This window comes from Cottoperca gobio, chromosome 14 (genome assembly GCF_900634415.1).
Source record: "Cottoperca gobio chromosome 14, fCotGob3.1, whole genome shotgun sequence".
Lineage (NCBI taxonomy): Eukaryota > Metazoa > Chordata > Actinopteri > Perciformes > Bovichtidae > Cottoperca > Cottoperca gobio.
In genome coordinates this window covers 7,868,685-7,878,237 of record NC_041368.1, presented here as the reverse complement: position 1 = coordinate 7,878,237, position 9,553 = coordinate 7,868,685, and the positions used below count along the sequence as shown (strand labels likewise).

General features: G+C 39.7%; 1 protein-coding gene across 5 annotated transcripts in view; it reads left to right on the top strand.

Moving 5' to 3' along the window:
• The first annotated feature begins 1,766 nt into the window (after positions 1-1,766).
• The window catches only part of sptbn2 (spectrin, beta, non-erythrocytic 2), a 50,545-nt gene continuing 42,758 nt past the window's right edge, over positions 1,767-9,553 (top strand). For 3 of the 5 annotated variants that reach the window (XM_029447384.1, XM_029447388.1, XM_029447383.1), the window contains exon 1: positions 1,767-2,235. The gene's annotated coding sequence lies outside the window, so the exon portion shown is untranslated. The remainder of the gene's footprint in view (positions 2,236-9,553) is intronic. The other 2 variants (XM_029447389.1, XM_029447385.1) reach the window with 1 other exon arrangement.

The following is a 9,553-nucleotide window of genomic DNA, read 5'->3' as shown; positions in this document are numbered from 1 at the left end:
TCCGTCTGTCTGTCTGTTTGTCCGTCTGTCTGTCCGTCTATCTGTCTGTTTGTCCGTCTGTCTGTCTGTTTGTCTGTCTCTCTGTCTGTCTGTCCGTCTGTCTGTCCGTCTGTCTGTCTGTCTGTTTGTCCGTCTGTCTGTCCGTCTGTCTGTCTGTTTGTCTGTCTCTCTGTCTGTATGGATGTGGACAGATTCTGTCTCTGCGATAGAGCAGTGACAGTGCAATATGCAGTCAAGAAACTTTACAGATGTGTATTTGAGCTCAAAATGAAGGTTGAGTTTGAAAATGGGCATGGTCAGAGCAAGGTGGGCGAAGGTGCCTCCCTGATGACATATAGTGATATCAACCCCTTTTACGCCATGGCCTGATTTGGGGTCAAAAAATTGGTCCATCAACCATTCTGAAATGAGTCGGTTGAGTGAGACGCATATAGTGGAATACAAACTTTTGAGCAGTGACAAATTTGCTTGATCAAATCAATAGCAATCATTCATGATATAACAGTCGAAAAGATCCAGCCCACTCGGAAAGCTTCAACTACAATAGTACACTCACAGCAAAATACTGGAACCACACTAACAACACAGCCGAGATTTTTCATTACCACTAACTGCTTATAATGAGTAGCGTGCTATTTTCCCAAACTGCTCAGCCCTCCCTACGAGACCCATCATCTTATAAAGCCCTCGCCACTACCACTTTGTTGGTTCAGCACCACCCATACTCACAGATACACACCCTAGAGAGACAGACGGTGCAGACAGAGAACACAAATACAAATATATAATTTAGGTGTTGGAGTTTGGGTGCCTTCCATGCCAGCATGAATGAGTCCCTCTCTAGAGTCTGGATCTTTTCTAACTCAACTGCAAGAACAAATCAAATCACTGCTCACATTACTATACCGTGAGACTTTACAACTGAGAAAAGCACAGTGGGAAACACTTATGCAGGTCTTGAGGGTCTTTCAGGGCTTTATGAATAACCCAGATCTTGGCAACTTGCTTGAGGTCACAGACCAACCAGGTGCTGCACAGTGTCTCAGGAATAATTTAGAGCAACGGCAGTTCTCAGAGATAAAATGCTAAAACGAATGGAGAATGAATAACCTGAAAGAAAGACATTAAGATTGTGGTGTTAATGGGTTTTTGATTTCTAGAAAGAATTTGTGACTCAATAAACAGTGCTGATATGGGTGAGATGTGTCAATGGATCACTATAATGTAATCCTGCAGTATGATGTGTGGTTGTTGAAGGATATACACTATGTATTTGTATAAACTACCAGGGACAATTACTTTTTTTTAGTGACATTGATGAGTTAAATCCAAGAAAAAGACATCATCCTTTGATTCCCTTTTTGAAATGTACCCTCTACAGTTACCATAGGCTAGAAAAAGGAGATAGTTGGAGCATTTGAAGCTTTGAGGAATGATATGCTCAAATGGTCTGCAACCCCATGTGAATTGCGAGTGATGCATTTAATGTAAGATATATTTATTGCATTTGTGGTATTTCCTTATTAAATCAATCAACTGGTTGAAAGCAAAAAGCTGTTTTAAGATGCAAAACTGAATGTGAATGTGAACGTTTCAATTTTAGCACCAGGGACAGCACCAGATATAGAGCAGAGGCAGAGCATCTTCTTGAGCAGTTATTGTTGAGAATACTGAAAATGTGCATAGTGTTTCCCATGTGACTGTGAAGGGTCAGCACCCACCCACACACCCACCACCCCCTACGCACACCCCTAACTACCACCACCACGTCCACTTTGTTTCTTCTTCTCCCTGTTTAACGGGAGTATAGGAAGCGGGAGTGAGTGAGATACGGACGGCCCTTCTGATGCTCGGCCGCGGGGGGAGAAGCTGCTGCGGATATCCGTCTCATACCTGCCTCAAAACGGGCTCTTCTCGTTGCCTATTTTTTTCTTCCCCCGCTGAACGTTTTGTGTGAAAGCGAGTTAAAAAAAAAGAATTAAAAAAAAAGAGAAGAAGCCTGGTTTGGTTTCGTAACGCGCCGGTAGCAGCGCGGAGGAAATATATTTTTCCGAGGATGCGAATTTCACAGAAAGACGTTATCTGTGTTACCTGGGATTTTTAACCGTTAACATTTGAATTGAGTCGCACGCAGCGGTAGCGAAGAAACATATTTTCATGTCTGGTGAGATATCGCGCATAGTGAAGCGGTAGAAATAACATCGAAAGCATCTGTAACAGAAGACAAAATCAGGGGTAAGCGTGTTTTTTTGTGTCTTTTTATTCTCCACCAGCAGTAGGATACCCACTAATAACAAAGCTAACGACAGAGGGGAGTCTGTGATATTCAGGTGACTGCTGTTAGCTTGCCCCTGCTAATAGCTGAACAGATAACGTTAATGTATCGCAGCTAATGCCATTTTAAGAAACGCTGAAAGAGATGCTGGCTCAAATGAACTCCTATATAATTCTGGTTTGGTAGCTGCCTTGTTGAGCAGTGTAGAATATCTGACGGCAACGTTAGTTATTGGGAGCCATCCCTCTGCATGTCTGTGTCTTCTAGCCTTTGTTTAAACCGATGTCAAACGCAGCCACATTTTATCTGCGTGTTCTGTACAACCAGCCTGTGGATCTTTGATTCAACATCTGCTATTAAACCAACCTTGTTGCCTACCCGCTAGCCAGGTTATCATCGGTGTCTCACTAAGATGTGGTATAGTGCTGGCATCTTGTAAAGCTGCAGTTTTTGCTTTCGACATTGTGGACTGAGGTTAATGTTATGATAGGACTGAGATTTATACTGCGTGCCTGGCCTAGACTGTGAGTCATAGCAGGGATGCATCAGGTAAAAGTATGTTAAAAGGTTGGCTTTTAATCAAAAGATCATTGGAAACAAAGGCCAGTGAACACGTTGTTTTGAAAAGTATACTTTTGCTACATGTCCATCAAGCATTTTAAGACGATACCTCCTAATTTAGCCGATATTGAGAGCTGATATTTGCCGGCTACCACGTGTAGAACCATGTTTTATGGCCCAGAGACATCAGCCCATTGAAAAAAATAATGTTATTGTGACATAAATGAAAAACATATGGGCGTGCATACTAATGAAATTGCGTTTCAAGCCTCATTCTTGATGAGCCCTTTGAAATGTGAGGGTTTTGTATAGGCTACTACAGATGGCAGTTATCACTCGTGGGTGAGAGTAGGTGTGGGTGATGATAGGTTATATTCTAGGATGGGTTTTTAAAATGTTTTTCTGAAATCCATTGGAGAAATCAGAAAAAGAGAGCTGAAACACTGTAGGACTAAACTGTACAGTAGTAACAGATAATGTGGGAAGACCCTCTTACAAGCAAAGGGTGGACTGACTATCAGTAAAAACACATCTAAATTGATGCTATTCTACACCTAAAAGTGGGTCAGGGAATGTTTATCGTCTGTCGGTTTTGTAGAGCACTCTCCATTACAGGATGGCCATTGCTATCATATGTTAGTGGTTCTTTTCAACGCACATCAGGTTTTCAACCCACTTTATATTCAGTAACTGATTTACACATTGATTGCAAGCTGAATGCAATAAATTGCAGTCATCTAGAGGGTGGGATAGAAAGCCAGGGGTTCATTCTGTTACGTTTAAAATGCCATCTCCTTTTCCCATTACCCCCTGTTTTCCTTCCTTGCCAAGAAACTGCTCTATATGGAAGACTAGATTTGAAATCAACAGAGATCAATTAGATTTATTTTTAGATATAGATACTGTACATGCATGCCTGGTGACTTAGGTACACAACTGAATAAGCAATTACCTATTTACCCATATTTATTTCCTTTTTATTTGTTTTCTATACATTCTCAATGACTCAGTTTTAGCAATTTCCCATTTGGCTCTTTTCATTTCCTTACTTGGGTTTGCCTCATAGCTCTTTTTAATTGATTTCATTGTTATTTAGCAGAGAGATAAGCAGATAATGAAAGCCTCTTTCGTCTTGGTCATCATATCAACATTACCCTTGCATGTAGTTTAGACAGATCACCAATAACCCGCCAAACCCAAACTATTGTCATAGCACGAAGGTGAATTTTTTTGTTTGTTAAATCTTTCAATATCATCCACTCATTCGGCTTGTCACATTCATTGTGAAGTAGATGCCAATTTATATTGGATGGATTTTCACAGATCAGCTATTTTTCATTACGTATAAAATATATGTATGCAAACCTAAACTTTGAGTAAATAAAAAGAATACATCGCTAATCTATCTGGCTGCTCTAAAGTAAAGGTTTTGTTTATTCAATACATTTGTTACATTTACACACAATTCCCCACAGAGAAGCGAGGTCTGGCTCTTTAAGCTTGAATGGTACCACCAGAGGGCGACATGATGACTTTCCCTTTCCTGTTCACCTTGTTGAAATGATGCTCATGGAGCTTTGTCTGCCTGCAGCATTAGGTGTGCGGTTGAAGGGGACCATATACAGCATGTTTAATAATTTATGTCCCTTAGGAGCTGTGTCTGAAATCTAGCCACAGAAGCCTGCTGTGTTATGACTCGACTCAAAATGGGGAGATTACAAGGAAAATAACTGTGTAATTGTGCATCAAAACATACAGTTTACTTGGAATAATTGATCAGCCATTGTGCTGTTGTTGTGTTTCTTTGTCTCTTGCATGGCTTACCCAAGCTTCCTCTGTAAACATAAGCCACAAACCTTCCTTCAGATCCACCACACAAGCACTCTGTGACGGAGGAGTAATACAAATTAATTTAATTGTATTCACTAAACTTGCAGATAGCAGATTTATCAAATATATCCATATTTAGCAGCTCATAAAGCCCTCCACGGAACTTGTTGTTCTTTATTATAATTATACCTGCTGGTCAATTAGAAAACACATATGTGAAAGATTTGTTTTGGTATTGAGTTTACAAAGTGTCTTTTTCAAATGAATTGACTTATTCATTTCATCTTTAGAAGATAAGCACCTATTTGCAGGATGTTTTTTGCCCCGATAGAAGTTCCCTGTGTTATTGTAAGTAATTATAAAATGCTTATTGATCCAGTTAGCATTGCAAACTAGATAAATGCACCAGAATCCTTTTATTAGATGGTATAATGTGTTTGCTGATAATTCTTTCCTCAAAAAAACTCCTAGTCAGATCATACCTTGTTATTGTGTTCATGGTTGAAATAACTGCAGGGCCTTTTTGACGGAGAGACAGACGGGTTGTGATGATAGATGGATGAGATATGGCTGTTAGCTGGCTGGCTAGATGAACAGCATTCAACAATGGAATGGGGCTGTGAATGTGGGCCCCCCATAGTGCTGATTCTCAAAATCCCCCTTGAACAAGCTTTTTTTTCAGTTCCTGTCATTTACACTTTCATTGTGCTGCAGTGAACCATATCACTAACGCAGCGCATGCCTCTTGTAAACTAGTGCTTCTCTCTTATGTGCAATTCTTCATTTTTAATGTAGTACAGTGGAAATTGGTAGTTTATTTTCCACATTTATTCAGCCAATCATTCTTATGCGATTGAGTCAAATGCAAACCCCCTGAAAGTAATGCTGTTGGCATGTGTGCGTTGTGTTGTGAGGCTAGATAGTGACAATGATGACTCAAAGTTAAAATGTTTTCTTTTTTTTTTAAATCTGCTGCCATAAAATAAACAATTGAATATTTTCTGTTTGCACTCCACCCCTAACTGTTTGAGCGCTATAACAGTTGAACAGAAAATTACACACAACGCTTTGGAAAAAACAAAATGCATTAAAAAGAAGAAATAAAAGTTGGTTAATAGGTTTTATTATTCTGTAAAACTTGCTCTTGAAGGGGAGCAGAAAATCATAAAACCTGTGGGGGGTTATGAAATATTTTTGGCTCAATTCAGATCAGAGGGTTGTCAAGATACGACTAATGAAGTCGACATTCGGGAGATACATTTGAGGTTTTCTCTCACTAGACCAATTTTCTGAATTTTAAAAAGTAGGTCATCGGCATGAATATTACAGCATCTTTAAAACAAAGCTAGGCAGTATGTAGATCATTCAAAGTGTTCCCATAAAAACCTATTTCATGTGACATAAGATTAATTTGATTTTAAAACCAACTGAGGCCAAATAAACTGAAGAATTGTCTTCAACAACTGTGTCATCTGCATAAAATATGCATATCGGTTTTTTTTGGATAGCTGTGTCATTAATATAAATAGCAAATTATCTTGCATCTATAATTAAACAGCAGCCAATTAGTAAAGTAGATCAAAAGTTATTTTAGTGCTTTGATGGCATTTACATTTTAGAGAAAAACATGGCATGCAGTTTTCTGTCCATGCTACAGGCTTTAAATCACTTGTGTCTAGCTTTCAATGATAACTAGTGCACTGTGTGACACACAAAGTTGGAATCACACACACAGTTAAATGCTTAGTTCAGTGAGAGGGCAGTCCCCTCATCTCCTCTATTATTAATAATGTCAGAAAAGTAGAGCGGAGAACGAATAAGGGCACTACAGGGGCACACATGGCAGCAGCCATGACCTGGACATAGTCACACAACCATCTGGAAAGCATACTCGGTTTTTCAAATGTGATGTATTTACATTATAGCACCTCATGTACTAATACAAGCTATTTACAGTATGCTCCTGATTAAATCCCTTTTTAATGAAAAAAAAAAAAGATTAGGTCATTGGAAGGGCTTTGTTTAACGTTCAGTGCGTCTTGCGTGGGCGGATAAAGTTTCATGCGGAGGCAGAACAGTTCACAGGGTCACAAAATGTTGCACACCCCCTCACGTATCTGAAAGTGGAATATCTCACTGCCAATTCAATAGAGAGCGATGCCAGGCAATTCTAACATTTCTGCTTTTGTCCTGAGGCAGTATTAGACTATTTGGATACCCATAAAAAGGAATAAACTACATCTAAACCTAATAAATACCATTTGTAATTTGGATTCAGTTCGCCAATCTAAGCTTTTTTGAGATAGACTACTAGCATAGAAATGAGCTATATTAGAAACTATTACTACTACTACTACTACTACTATTTTCGTGCTTCAAGTTTACATTATTGTTTTACCTGCCACAGCCAACATTTACTCTGTATTTGTGCTAATTTCATTCCCTGAGTCTATCCCAATATTTCCTGTTTTATTCTACTGTTACCTGGAAACCAAATGAACACATTTTATCAAATTGTTGAAGTAGTCATTGAGTGGTATCGATAAACTGTATCAAACTCCAGCAAACAGGCACTATGACGCTGAAGGAAAATAAAACTCTTGAATATTGCACTTTTTTTTTAAGGTCTAGGAAAAGTAAAGTAAAAAATATAAAGCACCTCTGATGCAATGGTTAAAAAAACCTCCCACACATGAACACTGTTGATGTTGGGGATTTGGATTTGTGGGGATCAACACAGATGGTTTGAATGAGCCTTTCTACCAACCATGCATCAGCATCAAAACACACACACACACACACACACACACACACACACACACACACACTAGCAGACCTGTAGGCATGCTGACAGTGCACACATACAGTGCTTGCACTTGATCTTGGTGTGTTTTAAAATGGCAAGAATCAATTCACAGTAGATTAGCCTGAGCTGCATGAATATTTCATCACCGATGTTTTTAATTTGGATTTCTGGCAGCCCCATAGATTGATGCCCCCACTGCGACTTGTACTTCAAAGCACAGGCTAAAATCAGCAACAGAAGCAGCACCACTATAACCTTTGCCTTGCTAGGTCCACACTGTGCCACTTCTTAATCTAAATGTGATTTATTTTTAAATAGTCCTTTTATAAATAGGCTAATGCTCTGGGTGGGCCAGAATTGCCACTGTGAGAAGAAAAGCAATGTTACATCTCTTTACACTTTTGATATACATATTATTTGTATCAGGGATTATTACAGATTACTATTCAGGAAATACTTTTGAGAGTTCTGCTGTGAGATGTGTTGCTCATACAGATTGTTTATTCGTGCCTCTCATTGACAAAGATAAGCAATACTCCAGCATTGTTCATGCTGGAGTAGCTAAAGGATAAAGTAGTACCTCGACTGATGAGAAAGTTGTAAATGTTAACAGATTTTGATTAAATTGTCCAACATTATTTAGGATATGTATACATTCTTGAAGTGGTACTGGTTTTGTGACAAAAGAGTACATTTGCCACAAATGTTTTATTCCATTGATTGTATTTAAATACGATGTAATTTGACTTTTGTTATGTACCATTGAGCTGGTGCCCCAAACTGAAGTAACATGTCTATGTCCATGTGTGGAAGGCATGCTGGCCGCTTGAGTGTTTGATAAATGTGATGCTACAGGTCAACAAAGGACCTCTGCTGTCCTATTCAGCAGGGCATTCAGGCCAGGATCAGCAGCCTGTATGTAGGGGCCTCTGATGCATATGTGCCTATGGCTGCCTCATCTCTGCAAACAGGAAAGGCTCGAATGGCTGGCCTCAACTCTGTGCTGACTCCTCCATTGTATGGGGCCAGTTTGGCGGAGCAGGCTTTGTGCGATGCATTTTGGGATCCGTCTCCCCACTCTCCAGGCTCGTCTGAGTATCACATGCAGACAACACAGAGGTGCCACCTAAATGCAATTGTTTGTCAGTCATCATTTTTATTTTCAGTTTGGCAAGCGGTCAAAACGAGAAGAGCTCGTACCATGTTCTGCAATGTTTGTCATTAAACCTATACTTATTTATTTATTCTCTATAATTGACAGTTAAGTTCACGTCGCACATTACATTTTTCAATAAAATGAGAAAATACTCCGTACCTTTTATTTGCCAATTATTTAATTCACACATGACTATACAAAATTAGGCTTTGCCATGTGGTTATTTCATATAGACTATTGATTTATTGATTTAACAGAAAACATGCTGTATTGTGATGTATATTGTTGTCGAGATATAAAATGACTGAATGATGAATCGGCTAAGAACATTTTGATCAAATCGCCCAGCCTTATCGGTTAAATATTTCAGACTTAATAATTGTATTTAGAATACCAGTACTGGGGCTTTCAGTAAGAGTTGTATGACGAGGGCGATAGCTCCTTTGTTTGGCATTACAGGGTGTGGTTGTGTGTGTTTATGTGTCTACCCTATTCCCCTGGTGCATGGGGGCAGTGTGGCTGGCTAATGTGCACAGGCCTAATTCCCTGCAGGCGATTGTGAGCTCTGATTCTTTTTTCCTCTCTCCCTGATTAACGGGTGCAGTGAAAAACAGGGCAGCTGGGCGAAGGGAAGCAGCTCTGTGAGGGGAGGAGGGATGTCGGGAAGTGAAACAGAAAGAGATGGTGGCTCTGCTTATCATCCTGCTGGCTCTGCCCTGCTTTCTTCACCGGTGTCCCTCTGCTGTGAGCGATAGTCTGATGTGTGTCTGCCCAGTCAGAAGCTGGGGTTTTGCCTTGAGGCATTCCTCGTGCCCCACTTTAACTCTTCCATTTCACTCTTCCCTTTTTAAGAAGCACTATTCTTCCCAACAGTCACACTTATGTTACATGTCCCGCTTTCCTATTTAGAGTTCAGAGAAAGCAC